The sequence below is a fragment of the Chelon labrosus genome (assembly GCF_963514085.1).
Source record: "Chelon labrosus genome assembly, chromosome: 8".
Classification (NCBI taxonomy): Eukaryota; Metazoa; Chordata; class Actinopteri; order Mugiliformes; family Mugilidae; genus Chelon; species Chelon labrosus.
The window spans coordinates 18,522,131-18,542,498 of record NC_140358.1 but is presented as its reverse complement, the minus strand read 5'-3'; positions in this window follow the sequence as shown (position 1 = coordinate 18,542,498).

Genomic DNA, 20,368 nt, shown 5'->3' with positions numbered 1-20,368 from the left:
ATGTGTTAAGCAAGCATGTAGAACACTTATCTTTATTGTTCTACTAAAATGAAAAAAAAAAACACACACACAAAACAAAAGATAAGCTATTTGCCTCCCCCTCTTCCTGCTTTCCCTCCCCCTCTTCCTCCTCCCCCCCACACTCTCCATCCTCCCCTCAGCTGACGGTACAGTGGCGACTGCGGCGAGCGCATTAGACGAGCTTTTTGTTATGTTGATTAATGATAAAAGCAAATCCATAAATAATATAGATTATTTATTCCATGTATTCACATGCTAATTAGAGCTAGAAAGCAGATACCTCAGAGAGATGGCCTTTTTTTTATTCTCCTCCTCCTCCTCCTCCTCCTCCTCCTCCTCCCCCCATTCCTCCCTCATCTGTTCCAGTGCAGGCGGACGGACCGACTGACATTCACACAGAGGCAGAGACAGTCACATATTAATGTCATTCACACTTTGAAGCACCAACGGTATCCTGTGATGGGGACACGTCCACCCTTCATTTCTCCCTAATGAGGTCACGATAGAGGCCAGTGGTTCCGGCACACGCGCGCCCACCCTTCTCCTCGCACCCTCGACGAGCGCTGGATTGACAGGGTCGTCTTTGATTGATGCACCGCGGCTCCTCCACATGTTCTACAGCTCACTCATTTAATTATGTTTCCTAAGCATCATTAAGTACCATTATATTGTATCATATTCTAATGAGAGAGGTGGCCAGTCACAGGACAAGCTAATTGGTGATTAATGTTGTGTATCAGTGAGAGACAACGCAAGATTGGCCGTTTAATGACACAACACTGTATTTAAGTGCTGAATGTGTAAAAACACAAACAGAAAACAGGGGAGGGGAGGTGGAATTAGAGCCCGGCCACGGCTGAAATCAAAACAGATATGTTTCCTCTTAAAGGTCTAATCTCTTCTCTTTCACCCATGCTCGGCCCAACCTCGCTTCCCCGCTTTTGCTCCTGAATTACTCTGAATTGTCCACCTCTTAGCCGCATTACGCACACTCGCTCAGATAATGCTGGGACCCGTCCCCGCCGACATAACTCACCTGCTCCTCCAGATTAACCGCTAACTCGGTATTGATGCACTGCTTCGCATACACACATGAGAGAGGGCACGCACACACACAGCACACTGATACAAACATCCTCATCTGGTATTGACATGCCGGGCGGCTGTAGGTGTTTCCATTTAAGGTCAGTCGATTGCCTTAAGTATGTAATGTTAGGAGGGGGGTCCGTAAACATGTCAAATTAGCAGTAATGAATGACCAGGCACCGGCAGGGGGAACTGTCAGGGTGCACGCCCAGGACAATACATTACCCTGAGTTATCCCGGTCTGCCCTCTTTGTAACACACACACTGACTGAGCAGACACGGGGTGTAAACTAGTGGGACCCATTCAGCGGTCACACACTCCACTTTAATGGGCTGTGGGTCTGATTGGTGTCCAAGAGATGAAAAAGGCTTGAAAGAGGAAGTAGTAGACGCGGAAAGTTCAGGGTACGGAAAAAAAATGTAAAGACTGACAGCACCAGGATGGCAGACTTAAAAAAAAATAGAAATGGAGAAATGTATGTAAATAGATAGAGAGATAGATAGGGGACTAAGCTAGAGGGAGAGAAAACAAACTGTGGTATTTATTTTTTCTTCTCAGTGTTGAAACAGGAAAAGGACCTCTGGTTTAATAAACCATGAATCCTTTCACAGAGGGTTTGTATGTTATTCTTCGGAGAAACAGATACGTGGGGTGGGAAGGGGAGACAGAGAGAAAGAGAGGCAGGGAGCAGCGGGCGGGAGGGGAATTAAAAAAAAAAAAAAAAAAAAAAACAGAGAGAGAGGGATGCTCTGCAGCCATATGATTTTTGCTCCCCGTCTCACCAACACACACTTATGCATACACTCCTCAGCCCACTTCCAGGCTGTATGTTAGTTTTGGGCTAGGAGTGTGGGACGGGGGGGAGGAGGAGGGGGCGAGGGAGGGGTTACGCCTCCTCCTCCAGTCCGGTTTGAGGGAGCAGGAGCAAAAAAAAAGAGGAGAGGTAAAAGATATATTTTCCATCTGCGAACGATTAAAATCTTTTCTTCTGCAACATTTGACAGTTTGTGAAAACGACCCTCTAACATATCCGCTGCACACAGAAACCCCTCCCCACCCCCCCACACCTCACCCCGCTCGCCACAACAATGCATATACATCAGTGTGTGGTATCAGCAGAATGAAACTGTCCACTTGAATTCCTGAGCCTGCTCTTACTGTATGCTCTCTGCGCTGTGGATGTAGTGATAAATAAACATGTACACAAACATGAACCTACTGTCTCTGTATGTTGTCTCCTCGCCTCCCACTCTCCTCCCCCTCTTCTCTCTCTCACTCTCCCTCTCCTTCCTGTAACAAAGGTTACATTGATCATGTTTCTAAAAGAGTCTCTGTATTTCCACATGGCCCTGCCTCTGATATGTTTTTCTTGGCAGCTCGGACTTCTACTTTTGTCATTCACTCAGCATATTTTAACAAATTAGAAACATTAGAAACCAGGATCGCGGCAATGTTTTGGTTTGGTTTCGAAACTCTTACAGTCCCCACAATTATATTTCAAAACACGGGTGAGTTGTTTGACAGCCGAGCGGAATAAAACCCTAAAACAACTTTTTCATTAGAAACACATGCTGTCGCAATTAGAACCCGGCATTATGTTAATGTGTGTTTGCGCTGGTTCATTTGTCGCCGTGTGAAAGGTTACGTCGTGAGAGTGCGCGCGGGGTTTGAAAAGTGTGTGTGCGCGCGCACATGTTGGTGTGAGGGTGTGAGTAGCTGCCTGCATGTAAGTGTGTGTGTGTGTGTGTGTGTGTAGGGGACAAAGGGACACAGTGCTCCACATAACAGCATTACAGATGGCTGTTGTGAGCGGTTGTGACAGTGAAAGCGAGTGAGTTCCCACTCCATACAGATGTACTCTGAGTGACCTTACAAACACAGTGGAACTAAAACAGGCCCCCTACCTCTCGCTCTCACTCTGGCACACACTGTCAATTCTCACTCAGCCCTTGCGGGGCACTAAAAGTTGTTTCCTGAGCCAGGAATACATCAAGGGCCAGGAATATATAAGCAGGGAGCAGGAGAGATGCATAGCTAGGGTCCAGGAAAGCATAACTTGGACTAAGTAAATATTGGACTGAAGGATTAGTGGCTTTTGCCACCTATAAAAGCAAGGCTGGTATGCCAGCCTGAGTTAACGACCACACGCTCCGACTTTACCCCAGATTGTTTTACCAAGGAGCTGCATTGGACAAAGAGGACATTTCAACAAGATCGCTTTATGGAGGAAAAGGGGAAAAACTAGAAATGACTTCAACAACTGCCCCCTTCCTTTCACCGACTTAGGGACTGCTCAAAAATGATCGGAGTCGGGAGGGGGGCTGACTTTATAGAAAAGCAAAGCCCACCGCAGTTGCTTCTAAGTTTTCTCTTCTGGACGCTCCTTTTGGATTAAACAGACACACAAACTACTGTCAAATTAAGTGTAAGCACGATAACTGCAGATGTGTGCAAAAGTCAAGATGGCGTAGTGTTGTTAATTAAGGTAGTAGGTAAGTTGCACAAAACCGTTTATTGCTTCCAGAGGGAGCTGCGTGAAATCTGATAAATTCCAAAAGTGACGTCATGTGAGTCAGCACTGGCTGGGGCCTAAGGAGTTTTTGTTTTTTTTTTAAAGAAGAATGAAAAAAATAAATAAATCAGGGAGAAATAAATGAACTTACTGGATTTCTGAGGCCAGCAGCTTGCAGCTATATCAGCCACTAACCGACCTGCATCTGAGACAGAACTTGTGCAGGCTGAATTGTGCCTACTCTGAATGAGTGGACGCCGCCCTGGTTCTGCTCAGCTGATTTCATTCCCCTTCTTAAGCTGTCCATCACCAGTTTGAAGATTTTATAGCGGGCACGATGATAAACCCTTTATTGAAATGATCATTTTCACAAAAGAAAAATCTCTGGAGGGAAGAATATCATAAAATAAAGTATAAATCTAAAATGAGAAAAAAGATCCTCCTCTGCTTTCCCAGAGAATTATGACTACCCTCCCTTAATCAAAGAGAAAAATTACACAACCCTGCGCTTTTCTGACCCCCATAATAATTTCTGTACAGTCCCTCATTATGCCTGTCTCTTTTTTTAAAATACAAATTCATTTTAAAGGGCCTGTCTCGGAGCATTCCTCCGCTCGCTGTGATGTTGAAGCTGATTTTGATTTTTGTCCTCGCTTGCTCATTCTTTTATTCCTCCTCTGAGCCAGCTCTTTTCTGGTGGTGGATTGTGAAACAACAAGAATGTTTTTTATTTCTCGTGCGGTCTCACCCACAACATTTGTTTCCAATTTGACATTTGATTTTGGAACAGAAATTCTTGGGAGAGAAACTGACGGTTGCATGACGGTTCAAAAATAAGCTCTTTGCAAAAAATCCACCACCTATCCTTCAAACCTCTCCCCTCCTGACCTATCGTTCCAAGGCTCTCTCTCTGCTTTACTTCCTTCAGCTCCTCTCCTCTTTCCTCTCTTGGTCTAAGTCCAAACAAAGTCACCTCATCGTGTATTGTGGGAGAGATTGTAAAGTTTTCATTGAGCCCATGTGGAAGTGATTTGGCTGTAATCTCCAGTAATTGTGACTGTAACACAGAAACAGTCTGGAACAGATTGGCCTCATATTTTTCTTCGGGGTCACTATGGGCTTATCTCAATATTTAGCGTCTTGCCTGATTGAGTTATCATATCACATTTGCTGTTAAGAGCTGGGCGATGTCAACAAACGTAACTGGAGAGCATAAAACGTTGCTTTAAATCACAAAGAGGAAGGTTTCTGTTTGAAGAAAGCGCACACATCAATGTCAGCGTGACCTGCAGAGGCCTGACTTTTCAAAATGCATGACATTTAAGAGCGCGGGTAGACATGTGAAACAAAAAAATGCTGTTAAAAAAGCCACCATTACAGTGTGACCTATCCTACACTTGAACCCAGATTTTTCCAACCCGATGTAAAACACACACACGGGCTCATCACACACACACACACACATAGAAGTCAAGAGCACTCTGCTCAGTTGCAGGCGAGGTGCAAATGGTTTGCCTCTATGCATCACTGACCCAACGCTGCTCCTTCACCTCCTCCCTGCCTGCTCCTTCTTGACTCTGTCCATCAGTGCTCCACCTCCCTCGCCCCTCTCCTCCTTTGCACTTTTGTCTATGTGCCCTTCTTCCTCCTCTCCTCCCATAATTTGTCACTTTGTCCTCTGTTCGTCGCGGTTTCCAGTTTTCTGACTCACGATTTGTTTTCACTGCGCTCCCTACAGCCCCGTGGCCCTCTGCTCACACACCCTGATGAATGAGTAATCTTGTTGCATTGTACTCAGCCATCCTTGTCCATGTTCGATAATGGCTCATTTGATTCTCTCCCACTGGTGTTCCGTGGATGACGGAGACGGAGGGCTGGAAGCCATGCAGTTATCATAAAGAGCGTGTCAACTGTGAAGCCACAAAGCCTACAAGTGATTAAAACCCTTCAACTCGGGGTTACTTCATCACAATCATTAGTCTTTTCTTGTCCTACCTTCTGGCTGTAAAACCCACATAGCCTTACCCTCCCCATCCGTTAATAATATTCACTCTGCCTCTGATACATTAGCCAGTGAATGATAGGGCAAAGCCCTGGCCTAATTGCTTTTCTTCTTGTAAAGTCTCAATTCATTTTTGCTGAGGAGACACAGAGATGTGTTCCAATGGCGCGCACATACATGAGCCGACACACGCACACACACAGACACACACACACGCAGAACCTGAAGCGCATACTTTCACACACTTGCACTTACACACAACCCCACCTTCCCACTGCTGTTTTATGATGGATGGGGCTGAGGATGCATGGGGGAGGAGGGGAGAGAGACTGTAAGGCTGTGCATGTGTGTGTGTGTGTGTGAGCGTGTGCGCGAGCAAGTGTGTGTGTTGGTTGGAAAGAAAGAAAAAGGGAGAGAGAAAGAGAGGGAGAAGCTGAGCTGAGGAGCTCTGATTAACGACACAGAGAAGGGGTCCCAGAGGAGCTGGGGGAAGAGCAAAACTATCCGGGGCCAGCTGAGCTAGAGCGAGCGAGCGAGCGAGTGTGTGTGTGTGCAGGAGAAAGAGAGAGAGGGCACAAAAAAACAGGTAGAAAATGGGGGCTGGGGGGGGGGGTGGATGTTTTCTTATCATGCCTTTCATTACAACAGACTCACAAACACTTGAAACTCTGCATATCTGTCATCATCATCTGCAAACGGGAGTGTGAGCTTTATCCACGTTAGCCCCGCTGCTACTCAATACATTCTTTCTCCTTCGTCTACCAGATCTGACACGCACCCTTCAGATTAAATCTTCTCGTCTTACCTACCGTACGATCCTGGAGCCCAGTGCCTCGGGCTTCTGTCCACAGTGCTGTCAGAAGGGGAAACAGGGTGTGTGTTGCCAGAATACAGGCCATCACCTCTCCCTGATTGCACATGAGAGTAGAGGTAATGGGAGTGTAATAGCGCCTTAAGTACCCTGCTCTCACTGACACTGGCTGTATAGCATTACCCCTCGGTCTGTCTGTGTGGCAAAGTGTGTGGATATGTGGATGGGTGTGGAGGGGGGGGGGGGGTGTATTCATTGGCATATGTGCAAGTTTTTCTCGTGTCAGTCCATTTGTCTTGCTGTGGATAAGCGCGGATGAATGTGTGTGCGTATCTGCAGGGAGAGGTCTGATCGCGGTTCGAGTGTGCTGTGTTTTCCCAGAGGGTCGTCTGAGCCGCAGCGATCAAAGAGAGAGATGGAGGTTAACTGACCAGACCCGAGAACCTCCACAGAAGGACCTGAGGGACTCCTCTCTGTTAGCCCAGGTACCAATCATCTGACACACACACGTAAACACACACAATCAGCGGAGCGGTAAGTGTAGAAGGGGGCAGCTTGAGTGATCCGGGGGGATTTAAAGATCTGTAAGGCCCAAACTAACTTTGTCACTTCGCTCACACAGCCGTACCCTTTCACACAGTATCCATTACCTCAGATGCGTTTGCTACAAAACATCAAATAGCTTTATCCCAACTCCTGCCTCAATGCTTTCACAGAGAGATGCCTTCCACTGATATGGAAGTCCTGTAAAGTGAGTATAAGTTATATAGCGGGGGTCCCTGGAGAAAAACTCAATGACTAGTCTCATACTAGAAAGTTAGACTGTATTCCCGAGTAGCTCAAAGTAACGACTTGCGCTGAAGGACTGAGAGTGGTGCACTTCTGCTGCAAGTTAAGCTGGAAGCTGTGTTATCGGGAAAAAAGAAAGAGGGGAGAAGAAGAACAAGCACATTCGAGTGTGTGAACGCGTGCGAACGTGGAGGCAGGAGTGGGTGCGCAATCGTGCGTGGCTATGGGCATGTGCGTGTGTGTGTATGTGTGTTTGAAAATGAATGAGAGATAACCATCACAGGCAGCTGCCGAGGTGAGGAGAGACAACTAGCACCAGCTAGATGAAGCAGGGAAGTTTTCTTCAAAATAACATCGACTACTTGTTGATTCCACGGCTGCTTACATCTATTACGTATCAGTATTATAAGTATGCAGATCCTATTACTTTACAGAAGTTCCACGATGCAGAAATGCTCTTCACAAGTAAGAGTCCTGCATTTAAAAAAATAAATAAATAAGAAGCATAGAAATGCTTGCAGCAAAAAATGCTTGGATAACAAAAAAAATTACCTCTTATACCAGTGGCGGGCCGACAGGGCCAGCAAAGCCTTCTCTGCTTTCAAACTTTATCAAAATCACTGACTTCAATCTTATTAAATATTTCCCAACAGCCTATTCTTTTCATTTTATATCTGTCTTCCTGTAGTGTAACTTTGCATTAGAGTTTTTATCCAATCATATTTCACGTGTGTCGCGCGTTGCCAGTGTCAAAGAAGTCTGCCTGGGCCTTCACAATTAAAAGTGCAGACGGCAGAAGCTTGAAACACATTGTAATGACGCTGTTCCCTTAACCAATCACATTTCAAGTTCGTTTATCTTAGGCCTTCTCTGTGGCCTACGGTAGCATCAGCGTTTTCGTGTCATCAGATCCGTTTAAGCCAAAGCCAGTGGCTCATGTTCATCTGTTGCGAGCTGCACAAGCAAATCGTCCCCGTTAACGTTTTGATAGCTATTTTTTGAAATCACAATGGCGGAAGGAATTAGGCTATCGATTTGGTTGCAGATCTTCTTAGAAAGTCACGGCGGACTTTGAAGGAAAAGCTGGATATTGTGAGGGAAGACCGCCCAATCCTGGAGCTAGCTAGCCTGACCCAACCAGGAAAGCTTTCAGGACAGCGAAAATGAGCGCTACTCTTGGCTGACAGGCTCAGAGGAGAACTCTAAATTGTGTCTTCTGGTGAGTAAAATGAATTATATTTACATCTTTTATGTATATTTTTGCCATTTTATTGGGTTGACTGTTTTATTGCGTATCCTATGTTGTTGATGGTTTCTATAGCAGTGGCGTCATAACGATCGTATTAAGAGGTGTTTTGAATAATGTTGGAGGTCATTGAAAGCCTAGGCGGAAAATGCACGGTCCGCCACTGCTATTTACCAGTTTTATCATTAGTCCACTAAACAACTGTTAATAGAGCACAGCGGCATTTAATCAGGCTGCAGAGATTCTGTATTTTCCTCATAAACCAAACTAAACGTTAATCTGGATCATAGTAGACAACACCTTAAGTTTATTCCTCTCTGCCGTAGAACTCCACTGTGGTGCAAAGCTCATCAATAATGCATCAATGAGCAAGAGAGTTGCACTGGATGACGTGTTCCTTTATTATTATGACCACAGACACTTAGATTTATTCTGAGCCAGTCCTAAATACATATAGACAGTATATCCAATGGACATATTTGAACAAGATCCTCTTTAAAACGGTGTCTCTGTGATATATTCATTTGTAATTATTTTTGTAATTTAATTTATAAAAACATATTCGCTGTAAGAGAAATCATCTACAGTGGCATGGATTTCCAACCAGTGCTAGTTTGTCGAAGGCTGGCTGACCCAGGACATTCAGCACAAGAGCAAACTGATGCAAGAAGAAGTCTCCAAGAAGCCCAAAACTTTCATCACAAGATCTGCAGGTAACTCTTGCAACTGTTGGTTCCTGCATGGGAGGTGTGCCAAGAAAAAGCCTTTGCTTTCCAAAAAGACCATTAGGGCAAAATTACAATTTGCCAATGAACATATAAAGACCAGGCCTTTTGGAGCACTGCGCTGTGGACAAATGAATCAAAGATAGATTGTCTGGCTACAGTAACAGTAGACATGTTTGGCTCAGAACGAAGACGGATTTCCAAGAGAAGAATCTCACGCCAGCTGTGAAGCTTTGTGGTGGAAAGGCCAGAAAACCCTCAAACATCTCACAGCTGAAGGAATTTTGCATTTAAGAGCAGTCACAGATTTGAGCAAGCCAATATACGGAGACAGTTATGTAAAAAAGTTATTTCTGCTACATGGGACAAAGCTGGGTTTATTATTCCATCTGCTGATATGTCTTTGAATAAATTATTAAACATGCTTGTTCAAGTAGATCACCTTTGTCTGTGCTCAAAGAGGATCAAGTGTTTGCTTTTCCAAATATGTCAAAAAAAAGAAAAAAAAAAGACATCAATGTCCATTACTTTTTCATGGGACTGTCTATAACACTGAATGTGTATTCATCCGCAGCAGAAAATAGTCCTCAATTAATGCACTATTTACTCCCATTTGAGCAACTTCTGCAGTGCAAGCTGCAGCGCCCAGCTCGTCATATTATATTTTAGCGAGCTGTGAGTCTGGTGAAGATTGACATGTTTGGGATAAACAAATAAGCTTCCAAAGACAGATTAGAGAAGTTACAGTGGAAACTATTGAGAGACAGACTAGAGCCTTTTCACGAGAGCTGTTGACAGTAAGACAAAATATAAAATATTGCCAGCTTCAAGGGCCCATTATGCTCGAAGCAAAGTAGGACAAAGTAGTGATGAATTTTCCGACAACAATTAAAGCAAAAAAAAGTTTATACACATTTTGAACAGCCACACTACAAAGACAGGACTTTGCTGGTGACATGATTGTACAAATAGAGGTAAGAGCGCGTCTTTCTTTCAAGGTGTCGTCTTTACTTTTATACTTCCGCGACTGCAGCCACATGCGTGTGCGGCTCGGGTCGTCCGTTTCAGAAAGGTGTTTAAATTGAAGCCGTTAGATGTTGAAAGAAGTGCCAAGGCCCTCACCTGCTTCTGGGTGGTCAAGGTTAAGCACATTTTAACTTTGTATACTGTTGGGTAAATTCATTTTAATAACAATGGACCTCAGAAAATGTTTCATATGTCCAATCTGATAATAAAAAGTAAGCTGTTTCTCTGTCAAGGTAGTTTATGAGTAGATGCGTAAAATACATGTATAAAAGTATACAGAGACATAAAAATAAAAATAACAGTGGAGAAAAGTCCTCTAGCATCGCAGACACATTCTCCAGATTCTTTTCCTGCCGTGTAACATGACTATTGTTGTTTCATATAGTGTGCATACTTGCTGCATTTCCTGTATGTGAGGAATGGTCAACTGTCCTTTCCCTGAAATAAACAAAGTATATCCTCTTCTCTCAAGTTAAACATGACCCAAACGTTGACATTGAGAGGCAGGCTGTTTGAGTTAGGTGATGTGTAAGTGTGTGTGAGCCAAGAGGATTGGTGGGGGGTGGGGGGTGGGGCGCGGGATCCTGCCGCTGCTGGGTAACATCTCTGTCAGGACGGCTTCGCTCCATCACCACCCCGCTTCCACGCTCACACGCGCACACCCTCCATCAGCACCCGCTCAGGGCTCATCAGTCGCAGCGGCGCACATGTGGCCAGAGTATTCTAAACAAAGCTTTATAAAGAGCTCAACTAAGACTGCCCGATGTGACAGTCAGTGAACTAATGACGCCTGGAGACCGCTAAATACGCCACTGACAGACCGACGGCCTGCATGCCATTCACCCGCACACACACGTTTTCATTTTGGCATGCACCAACAACAAACTCTCGCAATCACTAAGGCGGGATGGAACACATGCTCACCGTTGCAAATACACATACACACACACACACACACACACACCTTGTGCCCAAGGGCATCTGTCCGCAGCCTAAGAGCTCCCAACTGTTGAGGAGAAACAGCTCAATTAGCCCAGTGGAGGAACTAACGAAACACATCTATCCATGCACACACACACATACCGCCCACACACGTACACACACACTCAGAATCGCATTGATCCTTTCCCAGTCTGTGGCTCTAATTGGTGTGTTGATGATACTGTGAGAGTGTGGGATCCTTCAGGCAACCATAGAATGTCTTCAAGCTCTTTATATCTCATTTAAAGTTGAAATACACCCACAAACCCTTCCAGTCACGCGCTGCAAACTGAACCGTATCCCAGCCGATATTCCTCCTGAAAATCTTTTATTCTTATTTCTGGGTTTAATCTAATTTTTCTGGTATGCGGTAATGGCATACCTGAGCTCACTTCAGTATGACAAAAACACGCGGCCTCAAAAATCCATTCCGATGCCATAAATATCTAATAGCTTGATGACTTTGTTGCTCCCAGAAGATTGAACAGTTGTAAAGACCGTCTATCCATTATGTGCGTGTCCATTAAAGTTACGCGTGCAAATGCTCAATGAGCACCTTCAATTCACATGTACGCAGCCCGCCCCTTCCTCCCAGCACCCACACGTACAGTACATACGCACAGTTACAGCCAGTTATTGAGAGCAAATGGGGTAGAGTTATTTCCATAAAGGGTCTCAGTGGGTCTCAAGGATCTCTACTCCCGCCGACTGGGAGCGATTTAGCGAAGCACACACTGGTATATTAGTAACCGAAGATGTCTAGGGACAAATCTGCTCTCTCTAAAACCCTATCCCTCCACCGTGACCTCTGGAGCATTCACAACTGGGACTGGGAGGCACTCTCCATCATTCGCCGTCTCTCTTTCGCTGACTATCTCACTTTGTTCTCTTTTTCTTTTTGACTTTTGGTTCTTTCTCTTGGTTCTTCACTTTTTCTGGAGAGGCGGGTGAGCTTTTTTTATACCATACTGTATATCTATTACAGTTTCACGTCTTTTTTCTCTCTCTTTGCATTCCACCCATATTCTACCCTATTTTTTCCACATTTCTCTCTCTCACATCCATCCCCTGTCTTTCTCTTGCTCTCTCTCTCACACTCTCCCTCTCTCTCTTTCTCTCCATCTCCCCCCTCCCTCCCTCTTTGGCCCCAGGGACGGACTGCTGATAGACTGTGTACACCAGCTGCCCAGGGGCTATTTTTAAGGAGCATTTGTCCTTCTCCTTTCCTCTGGAGACTGACTCAACCCAACAACATCTCGTCCGCGCACACACTCAAACGTGCGCACAAACACACACGCGGGCATTAACACATGCACTCATTAGCCCATGAGCATGCATGCCCCACACTTTCTCTCTCACACACACATCCTCCGTCCAAGGGCATTCTGTAAATGTAGGGGCAGCTTGTAGTGCCGTAGCCGACTGCTTAAATGCACAGGAGCCCAGGCGCTCCGCAGCCAGCCTCAGAGGGCTCATAAAGCTACCCTCCTCCCAGGGCCTGGCAAATACTCTCCCTTGTTCTAACCCTGCCTCACAATAGTTTGTAAAACAATACTGTAAAACACTGTTGCCGAGTATTGCGTCAGGCTGCTTTCATCACTAAACCCACAGCAGCCAATAGGGGCCCTTGAATAATGCATACAGGAAGTCAGATGATTCAAGTTCCGTGGCATTCTGCAGACTGCAGCTTAGCACCGCTGTTATCTGTCTTATTTGACCCTGCTATGTGGCACAAATAAAACAAATGGACAGAAATAGACAACTAAAACCTAAAAATACTGCAAAAAGATGAGCTGGATGTGCAGAAACAGAGGAGGAACGTGTTATGAATAATGCAATTAGACTGCTAAAACAATCCTGAAAAATTCAGAAATGATTTCAAGTTTCATTTGTAACCTTGGTAATGATTTTAAAGGAATTTGTTAACAAGCTACTAAATTATGTTCAAAGAGCAAAATCTAGGCTGTGAACCTTGCTTTTGTGTTGTGTTCAACCGCTGGTGCTCAAAGCAAACGCAAGAGATAAAATGAATCCTCAAACAACTGCTCCAGCAACCTCGTTAAGACATTATTTACTTTCATCGTTAGCCAAGGAAGAGGACACTAAAAATCTGTCAGCAGCCTGAAACGCCTGCTCGAGTGTCTGAGCACTGTTTAATTGTGCCATTTATCAGCCAAAAAAGCCTACACGCTCATAAATAAACACAATGCCTGCGCAAAGGAATTATAAAAATGTCACGTCGAACCCACAAGTGAGGCCAGCGTTGATGCATATTAAGCGATTTAGTCGGTGAAGGAGTGGAGCAAAAATATGATGGTTAATTTAAGAGTCATTAAAATTGTATGAATGTGCATTGCGCTTGCAATAGAGCGGGATTTTCTCTGATCGGTAACGAAGAGGGAGAAAGAGCAATACAAGCTGCCACACATTGTGGTCTATACACTCGCTGATTGATCATGGGAGAGCCGAGCAAACCTGAGAGAAGAGGCCCAATCAATGTTTCTGAGACTGGGGTGTAAGAGAAAGAGAGAGAGGGGGAGAGAGAGGGAGAGGGGTGTGTGTGTGGGCATGTGTGGCGCAAGTATGTGTGTATTTATGTGTAAGTGTGAACTGTTTTGTCGGTATATGCTTACAACCTTGTGTGTTTCATGCATATTGAAGTGCATGCTTGTGTGTGTTTGTAGGTGTGTGTGTGTGAGACTGAGAGAGAGAGACAGAGAGAGAAGGAGAGATTGTGTGCTTCCCTCATTTGAGGAAAGACAATGTTCTACATTCCACAGGGGAACAGAGTCATTACCGAAGCAGGAACTCAAGCCTGGAGGCCACGGCTCTGCATGTAGTGTGAATAGATCGAGCTAGTTTCTTGCTGAGACGTGCTGTAGAACACTCGCTCCGCCATTACCCGTGCCCTGCAGTTCAAACCCCACTCCCGCCTTATTTCAGCTGAAAAAAAAAAACAGGAAAAGTTGACAAAAACAAACAAGTGTCTCACCATGACAGCTCAGAGGTGAAGCCATCACTGCTTCATATGCAAACAGCGCAGCTACTTAAATAATTTATAAACTGAGTGTTGAGTGGACGTTTTTTGAGGTGGCATGCAGATCTAGACGACGGTGTGGTTCAACGCCAGTCCGGAGCACAGCTTCGTGGCCTGGCCTCTGAGGGACGTGTCAGCGCAGAAGCCCTCTGCTGCCCTCTGTTGGTGACTCAACCCCAACCGTGGTTCCCACATAACGCAGGTATGGACATATGGCAGCTGTCTATCACTAAATAACAGGTGTGTGAATGATTCTTCTCTCTCCTGGTCTCCTTTTGTCAGCTTCCCTCCTGGCATAAAACAGACTCAGGATGGCTTGGGTTAATTTCCCCTGTTGCTGACACACACAGGTCGTTAGCATGGCCCACAGGAAACTATTGTTCCGTCATAATAGGCGGCAATCAGAGGTGAGGTCTGATAACGCCTGCTGTCACCTGATGCTCCGTCTGTTAGCTTCTCTCGTTCTCTTTCACTGTAGCTCTCCTGCCTTCTCAGCTCTATCATTTGTTCGAGCACAAGCCCAGTTGCTGTGTGTTGCACTCATACTTGCAGATATATTGTACATTTCACAGTAATTTGTATTTTTTTTTTCTCTCCTCCCTTTTATTCTTGTACTCTTAGCCACTAAATTAAGCATGACATATCTGGGTTGCGATAGCCCTGTAACACAACACTTAATGCTTCTATACAGTGCTGGATGTGTTTTGATAACACGTGTGCATGCATATTGTGCACATACACACACACACACACACACACACACACACACAAACACACTAGCCACTAGACAGTTTTTTTTTTTTATAACCTCCGTTTGTGAGTCTTTTAAAGAAATGCCTCTTCCCTTCTGCATGCATCCATGAACTTATTTAGTTCCATTCAGACGATTTTTACACCTTTTTTTATTCTTGGTCCAGATTTCTTTTAGAATTTTCTCAAATGCTTCAAGTACCAACAGTGGGTTTCCAGGACCCCGGCAGTCATAAACACTGTTACAGACTTTCAGCCCGCTCGCAGCACGGCACAATAGCGTTGATTTTGATTGACACCACGGGTGATGTGTGAAAAAATATGAATATTTACAGTATTAGTATTAGTCATGGTAAAAATTCCAGTCACATCACATACATACGCTTAAACCGCCCTTGATCTATAAACAGACTGAGAATGAAGGGACTTGATTGGCTGAGAGAATGACTGACAGTTGAACGAGTGGAACCTTTGAATGTGAAACTCAAAGGAAAGATGGGAAGCGTGTTTGTGCAGGTCCCAAGGGGGGAAAAGCCTGGGTTTCACACACACACACGCACACGCACGCACGCACGTACACACACACACAACACACGCATTGTGATCTTGCTCTACTTTGGGCTGTGCTCCACATGAAAGCATCGATGCTTCCTGCTGTTTGAGACGAGCTGTGTGTTGAGCTGCAAAAGAACATACAGGTCTGTATATACATGTAGACGGACAGGTCTGTATGGAGACCAGAGCAGGTGAGATTGTATCCATCGAGGCCTTTGTGGAATATCTCTATTTCTTTGCCTCTGTGGCTCTTTTCCTCCTTCTGTCATTCTCTATGTGCATCATTCTTTTCTCTCCTTTATTATTTCTTCTTCTTTCTCTCCTCCTCTGTCTTCCTCTTTCAATTTATCTTTCTTCTTCTTCTTCTTCTTTTTGTCCCCAGAGAGCAAAATGAAGGAATTTCATTCATATCTACAGATGCGCTCAGGTGACACCAAACAGCAAAATATCATCTCCCGCCCCCCATTCAGTTTGTTTTCTTTATCATTCAAACACAAACCTCCAGCTGTTTCAAACGCAAAATCTAAATCACACGCAAATACACAAAATTCCTCTAGTATAATTGCAGTCATATTTCTTTATGTCAGCACGTTACTGACTCATCACTCCCTCAAAATAATATTTAATGTAGAAAGTGAGCGTATCATCGCGTTCGCTCCACAAACGTGGAGGCACTGTGCCCTTGACTATCCCCCTGCTGAAAGTAAGTCTTAGCCAATTAACAACGTCTTCCACTAGGTCCACACGCACACACGCAAACACACATGCGCGTGCACTCACACACAGCCAAAACCTCACAGCTCATGGGACCAAACCTCATTAACTGCTCTGAGACAGACACTCTCCCTTTAATCAATCCTTTTCTAAGACTGCGCGCACATGGAGGAACGCTGACAATACAACGCAAACACTCACACAAACACATACATATGGGGAAGGAGAGAGAGAGAGCGGCTTAGATACATTCACACACACTGGTCTCCCAGAGAGAAAAACATGGTCATTTGCCAGGGTGATTCAACTCTAAAACACCCTAATTACATCGACAAAGCCACTTTGTTTTGGTGCTGGATAAAATGTGAATGATTTAGCATATTATTATTATGCCTCTGAAATATTAACCAACCCCGGGGGACTTTATCTGCTCTTTTAAATATATGCAAATTATTTTATTTTGGTTTGGTTTGTTTCCAATGACTTTTGTGAATTGTGTTTGGATAATTAAATGAGCGCGTGCAGATGTAGAATCGCAGGCAGCACCTACATGATATGATGATCCGCCCAGATTAGCATACAAATTAGGAATGTTGCACCTCGACTGCTAATCGACCAACTTTTGTTTTCACTTCAACCTTGACCTATTTGAAACATCCGCCCAGTGTTTCGCCATGGAGGGAATGTAAACACTGTCTCCTGGCTTTTAATTGATAAGGCTCATTTGATATTGTCCTTCATTCCAAACCCTTCTCATTTTTGTCAGGCTCTTTCAATTATGGCTGTCCTCCTATCTCACACTGCTTATTCATGCGGCTGCACTGGACTGATGTTGTACTGGAGATTCACTACAACCTCACACGTGCACTGTGAATGCACAATGTGGTCGTGCATTCACTTAGCACTCTCGGCAGTGACAGATTAGCGAGTAAAACAGTGTTTCTGTATGAACCCGGTGCAATTTTCTCCTATCAAATGTTGAGAAGCTCTTTCAAATGACGTAGCGGACCTGGAACAGTAGATGTGAAGAGCGCCAACATTTCAGCTCTGTCTTACTTCACTGATTGCCTTGTGAATCCCTGATGGGTTCCGCTTCGTACATAATCATTTCCCTAACATGGGATAATTTGATTCTATTACTCTAACAACAGCGCAAACAAATTGCCTACGTAATTTATTGTGCCAATAATAGCAAAAACAGATGTGGTAATGGTACTGCGGCTTTCCAACCTCGCATTTATATGGACCTAAACCAAACTGGATATATAATCGTTAAAGTACATTCGTGAACCCCCACCCAGCATTTTCACTGTCCAAACGGACTTAATTATGGTTTGGCACGGTGGCGATCTCCTGCCTCCGTTTCTTAATTCTCTTGTACCCACACAGCTCTAGATCTTGTCCTGAAAACCCCCTGGGCCTTTTGTCCCGACTTCCCCTCGGCTTTTCCACAGCTTTCTCGCTGCTTATCTGGGTGATTTCCTGCGAGGAGGGACAACATATATCTCCTCAGCTATGTTATCTACTAAAACTGCATTTCACTCCACTACAGAAGGCTACTGTATCTCTGTGGCTCTCTGCTGCGCTCTCCCCTGTACGCCGTACCTCTCCGTTCACTGGTGTTCTTTATGCCCTCTAAAGCCCTCTGCTCTGTCCCATTTCTCCCATTGCCTCAGGTCCTTTTTGACACCCCTGGCATGTTAATGGGCCAATCAGAGACACTGTCCTTGAGAATCTCACTTTGGCTCATTTTCATACCCCCCTCTCGCAGATTTATAACCTCTGCTGCTTACAGCTCCAGATGTTTTGTTCTGGTTTTTACTCTCTGTAATTGCTAATTCAATCTGGCTGTAAAGGAGCAGATGCTCTCAGGACTTGAGCCTACCTGTGTGGGTTTCTCTGCGTGTATGCGACTGCTTTCTTGCCCATGTATTAAGCAACAGGATTTACTGTAACACCCTGACTCATAAACATAACCCTTCACAATTACTCCGAGCTCACTAAGACAACGGCGGTTTTAACTTGCACAGGATTTGCACACTGGCATCAGCTTCTATTATACAGTGCATTACTGTCACCCGTAAATCACCGGCGCGGAGGTTTGCTGGTGCGGCAGGACTGACAGTTGGCTTTGGGGGTCTGAGCTCTGGCGGGAGCCTTCTCATCAGCCTCTGCACATTTTTTTTTTATCATCTTCTATCCTTTTTCTCACCAGAGAAAGTGGCAATCCACTCCGGTTTAGAGAGAAAAATAAACACGCTGGTTATCCACAGGAATGTGAATGCTACTTTAGCCCCATTAGGAACATCTGTGTGTGTGGCTTGAGATCACAGTGGGATGTCTGTGCGACTTTGAACATGTGACAAGTGGCCTCATTGTTTTAGCATATTCAGTACTCACATACTGTGCCAGATATGCTCTGTACACTTGCACACATGTCTGTGCGGGGCGCACATATTTACAACACATTTCCATGAAAGCAACGCACCCACATAAAAGCACACACCCAGCGCTCCTTGCTCACATGCCCACACACACACACGCACCACAGTGGACCTGTCATGTGTCATGGAGACAGGGGTCAGATACTGTGTGATGTGTGTGGGGGTTATATCGCTTGGGAAAAGGACTAAAGATCTTACCGGGGCTGTTGGAGGGCCAACAATAACAGCCTGAAATATAACAGCAGCGAAAGAACCCTCGCACTGACAGGAGGAAAGCTGGGCCCCAGCGAGCGACTCCACAGATCAGAAAATCTTCTACGGGCACAAAGATTGGCAGGATCTCTAATTCATAGCTAATGTGCAAAACAAAGAACATTGTTTGGTAATGACATTGTAAAACTGCAAAGAAAGAGAGCGCTGAGTGTTTTGAGTGATTGGAAGCACATGTTCGTAAAGTGACTAACAGAAGAGGCGTCTTTTTTGTGCACATTCCCAAATCGAGATGATGTTCTGACCACATTTGTCATGGGAACTTCAGCCATGTAAACACACAGCCTTGACTCCCTGTGGTCGCTGTGACTTACACACACAAACACACACAAACACACACACACACACACGAACACTCGCATGTGGACAGACGCTGAACACACTCACCCCTGTGTGGCACTCGGCGGTTTCCAGTACCAGAAAAGTCAGAGTGCCCCCTAGTGCTGCTTGTGTTACCACTACATGATGTTTATCTGCCTACCCTGTATTTCATCTCCTTCAACCCAAAAGTTGTTAGTGACAACTTGGTCTCAGCAGACCAAATTGATGATCAACCAAAGAGCAAGATGATGAATGGAAACTGGTTATAAAATATGAAATATCAAGGAAACACAGGCCTTTCTTCCACATCCAAAGAGAGAATGCGGCTCTACACAGTTTTGCTTCTCTCTTTTTGAAAACAGAATCTCTCCCAAGCTTGACAGTACAATTCAGCTGCTTTAATACTGTTTGAGATCAGATTTCAACAATAAAGCCCTCTGCCAGGTCAGTTTTTCCCCCAGCCTGCAAGGCATTATTTAAAACAAAACACACAAGCATTCAGACTCACCCCTGCAAGCACACACATGCACCCGACATCAGCGTACAGAATTCTGATCTTTAAGGACACAAGGGTTTTTTTCAATCAAAGCTTTGATTGAATACTTTGCCATCCTCAGCACTCACACACTCACAAATACACACACGTTGTTGACAGAGAGTGTCTTGAGCAACATCATTTACCACTTAGGCCCCTCCCCGAGGACCGTGCCATTCCTAATGCGTGGCAGATAGGTTGATAGCTCTGGTTTCTGTCGAGAAGTGCATGTCAATCAACAGCTCGCGTCAACGTCACCAAGGCAAAGTGTTTCTGAAAGATCTTTTTACTGAGTGCCTTTCTATCCATCCTCTTCCTACCCACACACACAAACAAACATACTCACACATGCACACACACACACAGCCATTTCCATCTCAGCAATCACTTCTCTGAGTTCTCCTTTTCGGACGTGTAACAGTAATTGAGGTTGTTCCCCTGGGTGCAGTGCATTCTGGGCCGTTAAGTGCTGTTTCTTGTTGTTTTTTTCTCAAATGGGTTGTATTTTGGCTATTGTGTTGTTTCTTCCTGCTCGCCTATAG